The sequence below is a fragment of the Zootoca vivipara genome, chromosome 9 (assembly GCF_963506605.1).
Source record: "Zootoca vivipara chromosome 9, rZooViv1.1, whole genome shotgun sequence".
Lineage (NCBI taxonomy): Eukaryota > Metazoa > Chordata > Lepidosauria > Squamata > Lacertidae > Zootoca > Zootoca vivipara.
The window spans coordinates 58374774-58380756 of record NC_083284.1 but is presented as its reverse complement, the minus strand read 5'-3'; positions in this window follow the sequence as shown (position 1 = coordinate 58380756).

The window sequence follows — 5983 nt, the reverse complement described above, 5'->3', positions numbered from 1 at the left end:
AAAGCAGCCTTTTCCTTTCCCGCCTTCAGGCCCCCCGCGGTGCTGTCAGTCATTAATAGCGCTCGTGGCAGCGACGCCGCCGCCGCCGCTTCAGGAGCGAGTTTGTGGAGTTAAGTGGGGTGGAGGACGCCCCATTTTTTGTCAGCGGGAGGGTCTCGCCCACCTCCCCACACGCGTGAGCCTTGCCCTCCAGCTATCTCTCCTCTTCAGGGGCGCATGAGAAGAGGGTGGTGGTGGTTGTTTTCAATATCTTTATTCCCGCCAAGCCTGCGTCAATCCCACCCACATTGGCCCCAGCTGAGCTGGGCTAGGAGAGGCGCCCGCATGGCACCGGCTCCTGGACAACACCTGTTTTTAAGCAGCTGTTGAATTTCTGGTGCCTTTTATGGACTACATTAATGAAGGGTGTCTTAGTGCCCCGGCAGGAATGGTTATTGCAGAGTTTGGTGCATAAGCCAGTGTTTCCCAAGCTTGGGTCTCCAGCTGTTTTGGGGACCACAACTCCCATCATCCTTCGCTAGCTAGGGATGGGAGTTGTAGTCTGAAAACAGCTGGAGACCCAATTCCCATCATCCAGCACTAGCTAGGAATAGTGGGAGTTGTAGCCCCAAAACAGCTGGAGACCAAATTCCCATCGCCCCTTGCTAGCTAGGGATGATGGGATGAATGAACAAGAACTTTATCTGCGTTAGCCATTGGCCATGGCAACAAAAGAGCGTTATGATATACACAGAACAAAATAAAAGTCGATTATAATAAAACACAGTTTAGGATCCTGAATCAGCAAACAGTGGACCTTATTCTGATTGTCCCAGCTAATAACCTTGCAACCTTTGCTGTCACCTGCTCCTCTTGATCTGCCAGGAGAAAAGACACTGTGGCAGTGGTTGGACGACCCGGAATGGACAATAAGAGGGGTGATAATCTCGTTCCTCAGGTCTTTGTAAAGAGTGCATGCCAGGAGGGCATGTGCCACTGATTCAATGCTGCCATCTCCACAGGGTCATAAGTGTTTTTCGTGTGAAATCTGTTGGAATCGTCCCTCACGTACAGCCGAGGGCAGTACATTCAGCTTTGCAAGGTTAAAAGTGTGTCTATATTTTGGAATTGCTAGGTTGTGCAGATAGGGTGCCAGAGAATCAAAGTGGGAGGTGGAAAATGGTCATACCATGGGCAAAATTTCCTTATTGTGGCCAAGTTATTCTGACGCTCAATATCATTTAGGCATTGACAAATTAGACTGCTTTACTATACTGTAACCCACAGTGAGGAGAGTACCGGTATGTTATATCATGGTTGTCTCCAGCACTTTGGAAAATTAAAAAAGAAACCTGTAGAACATGTACAACTTTAAACTTTGTTTTAAAAAATGTAGAACAAATGCACAATTACTGTCAAAAGTAGCTTTTTTTTACAGTGAACAGCAGCAGTATAAATTTCTTAGTCTACAGTAACTGCAACTTATGAACATCAAAAAAACAAAAGCACCAAAAAGTATTTTATCTGTCACACATTCTGAACACATTTTTACATTAATTTAAAAAATCTAGCAGATTATTAAACATTATCTTGACTGAAGCTAAAATGCTCTATCTCCATTTATGTGCACAGACAGCAGCAAACATAATACATGGTAATAATGACTAAAATACAGTATACAAATATATACAAAGCACTGTTTTTATAAAATCTTAAAACACCCAAAATGTGTTTTTACGTGCAGAGACCTTCCGTGGTAGTTCTGCAGACCTGACCCAAATTTCCCATTGAGCTCCCTGGGAATTTTCCAGAGACAGAAATAAAAAAGGGAGGGATCTTTAGAAAGAAACTGATCTACTGTCCAATCTTATTGATCAGAAATTAGTCCCACTGCATTGAGTGGAGCTTACTTCCAAGTGAATAGCTGTGGGATTTCAGCCTTTGTCACATAGTTAAAAGAACTTTGTATTTCTAGAACTATCTTCTTTTTTATGAATATGGGAAGAAAAATATTTTTGAACCATAAAAAATGTTTGGGCCTACCAAAAGTGTGGGAGACCTACATAAATGGCCACTGAAGTTAGGGGCAAGCTAAGAAAAGCATCAACAGAACAAAAAACTAGAAAAGTGAAGGGACAGCACTGTGCTGCGCAATATAGCTGCAAAATTTATCTGTGCTTTTGTTTCAGTCAGTACTTTCTCCTTGCAATTGCTTGTTTGAGAGGAGGGTTTGCAGGGAGAACATTCTTCCCAAAGAGTAAGGTATGAACTAATCCACAGACTTGCAACCAAAACGTTATATTCAGTAAGTTTATTTAGACCCAGTATTTGGTTGTACATTGAATTTTCAAATCCCTCTTACATTCACAGCTCTTTGGACCTGAAAAGGGCATAGTCTGTGAAACCAGGTACAATTAAAGTGAGCGGTAATAGAAGCTACTAATTAAAACTTTTGGGGATGTGAGAAAAAATGGGGGAAACAACTATTTATTTTGCTTATCTTTGGCCATAGGTTAGTAATAGAACTGTTACAATTGCAAGTCTTCAGGGTTTGGGGAAAATTAAAAAATTGCCTTTGGTTATATAGTGGAGCAAAACTATTTCAATGCTCAGTCCTAGAACTCAGTGGGTGGGCTTCGCCCAGCTTACATTACAGGGCTTTCGAGGCTTAATAATAAAAAACCCTTGCTCTGAAATCTTTGGAGGAAAGGCAGCAAAGAAAAAGCACCACCAATTAGAAGTGCAAGAGATAGAAGTAGAACTGTAGACCCAATAACCCAATGTAGCACTTCATGTGTGTTCAGATGCATATACAAATCTCTTCTGTGCCATTTACTGCCCCATCATTCCCATGGAAAAAGCAGGTCTATAGGACCATGACAAAGGAGCGGGTGACTGTCTTTCTGTATATCTCCAGTTGCAAAAACAGACATATAGGCAGTATCTAGCTTAATAATTTTAATAGCTCTAAACGTATCAGAACCTGTGTGTTTGATTTTTGTTCTGTCCCCCACTAGCCCAAGTATCCTTAGATCACCCATGACAAAATGTCAGACCTGTCTGCATTGAAGGCATGTGAAATTGCTCCCTCCATTGGAATGAATGAGAAAGCCACCGCATAGGCAAGGACTCAACACAATAAAATCCACACAGAAATCCTGAGCCCATTTTTTTAAACTGCTGTAAGAGGGTTTGAGAAAATAAATGTCCTTAAAGACTTAAATTTAATTCTGTTTATCAAAAAGAATGAAAACACTTATCTGCTACACAACACACACTATACGACGTGCAGCAGGGGTGGGGGATTCTTTTCAGGCCAAGGGATAAATTCCGTTCTGGATAACAGTCCAGAGGCCATATACCAGTTGTACGCATAATCAGAGACATAAGTGGGTGGATCAATAAATGTGAATTTTAGCTTTGTACAGTAGGCTAGTTATCAGAGTTCGTTCCAGCCAAGGCAAATGCCCTTAAGTAGAGTTCAAAGCAGATCTAGTAAGGGTTGTGCCCTGGAGAGTCCTGAGGGCCAGATAAAAAGGTCTAGAGGGCCACATTTAGACTCCAGGCCTGATATTCCCCACCCCATTTTACAGAGTTAAGCGATAATCCAATGCTTCTGTAGATACTAAAAACTGCTATAGTTCTTGCAATGTTTATGCACCATCTGTATTTCCACCAGATGTTTATATATATGCATGGGGTACAAATAATCCCTTTCTCCCGTGGAAGTTCTTTTGATGGAAGGAGTCTTTTCCCTTCATGGAATGGAACCTTTAGGCCCAACCTACAGTATACATAAGTCCTGAACCCTCTTTTTGAAAATCTAACATTCTGTTCTGTCTCATTTAAGGCTTGGATAAGTAACCTGAGCCTCCAACATTTTTATTAAAATTAAATAAGATATGACAAAAACGTAGAAAACCTTAAAATAGTTATGAAAACAGTATTGATTATCTCTTCTGAGTTTCTGTTTTGTTTTTTAGTACACACAGTAGTAACGTTTTTCAAGTCGTAACAAAGGTGATTGCTATTCATCACTTAACAACTTTTAAGGACATCCATATTATAATGCCTAAAGAGATATTGATTAGCTACAAACCTGACCCGTGGAAGTTTGTTGTCTGCTAAAAAGATCTGCATTTTTCCCATTGTAATTTTTGTTGCCTTTGAACTTTGTGATCTCAGTTACAGTATTTACTAAAATTGACTTTTTTCAATAATACAATTGTTTTAAGAAATTATAATCATTCATACGCGCGCACACACACGCACACACACACACCCCTTTTGTTTTTGGGACATTGCAAACAGATCAGTCAATCAGAGCAATAAGCTAAAAACTGCTGCAATACTATCTACATTCAATAATGGCGGCAATCAGGGCACCCTCTCTCATCTTAACACAATTTCTCACATTCCATATATTTCATAATTTTTCATAAAAGTGTTCTTTCAGCTATTAATATAAGATTATACAAAAAAGGCAAGATAAAATATACCTCCTTTACATTTTAAGTCAAAGAACAGTGCTGCCTTATCTACAGTTCCTATCAAACTCAGTATTGTTAGGCTGACATCAAAAAATTACACATAAGCCAAGTCAGATAGGGGCGAGCAATGTAACAGATTTGTGTTTCCTCCTTATATACTTATTCTGCAAGAATCATAACTAAGAACCTATACATATCTCTCTCTCTCTCTCTCTCTGTGTGTGTGTGTGTGTGTGTGTGTGTGTGTGTGCGTGCGTGAATTTGTATCTGCATCTGGATCTTTCACCTCTCACTGTAGACTTTGGACATCTCTCTCTCTCTCTCTCTCTCTCTCTCTCTCTCTCTCTCTCTCTCTCACACACACACACACACACACACACAGCATTCCCACCTGGTCACCCTTCTGTAACATCAAAAGCCGACCTTACTTTCCTTGACTTAAAAAAAAAACCACCCAGTGTACTTAATATGTACTTATTTGCGAATAATAATCTCATTAGTATTTTAATACTTGTGCAGGACAGCTTTCCGGGTCATGTGGCCAGCATGATTAAACCGTTTTTGATGCAACGGGATGGAAGCCGGAGTGCACAGAAACACTGTTTACCTTCCTGCTACAGCAGTACCTATTTATCTACTCGCGCTGGTATGCTTTTGAACTGCTAGGTTGGCAGAAGCTGGGACAGAGCAACGGGAGCTCACCCCGTTTGTGTGGATTTGCACCACCAAACGCCGGTTTCCTCGGCCTGAAAAGCAATATGAGCGCTGCAACCCCATAGTCGCCTTTGACTGGAGGGTGTAGGGATGAGAAAACTGTTGACAGAAAAAGCATTAAATCCACAGTCTTGGTTTTTGATTGTTTGTTTTTGATTGCTTGGTTTTTGATTGTTTTTCTAAGGCACTTTTAAAAAGAATTTTTGTTCCCAAACCCCTCTCCGAATCCTGAAATTTTCAGCTTTTTAAAACATGGGTTTCTAACCCAACAGTTGCGATGAAACATTTGACAGATTGTTGTAACATGGTCCCAACATTCATAAACTAAAAGGCATCAGGTATATTGTAAGGTTATCATTCCTCTGTTTCCTGGAGAAGAAACAGCCACAGCCCCTATTTTTTTTTCTTGAGAAAATAAGTAAATGAATGCTGCAGGACAGTTTTGCTTCGTTTTTCTCTTTGGCTTGCTCTCACACACATACTGTCACAGTGGCCGGAGCGGGCTACTTCAGAGTAACGACTCTACACAGCTCTGCATTTTATTCTTTTATTGGTGCTGCGTATTTACAGTGCTGAAGTCATTGCTATATACCCGGAGCTATGTGTTCAGTCGGGTTCAGAACCTCCGAATGGCTTTTGGCACGTCTTTCTCCAACACAAAAGCCTCGGTAGACCCATCCTCTTTCCTCTCCTCTTTCTGCGCAATTCCGGAGTTGGGGGGATGGGTCTCCCCCCCTTATTTGCCCCTTCCTGTCCCACCTGGGACCCTGGCTCCGCTACCTTGCCTGAGCCTCGGACAC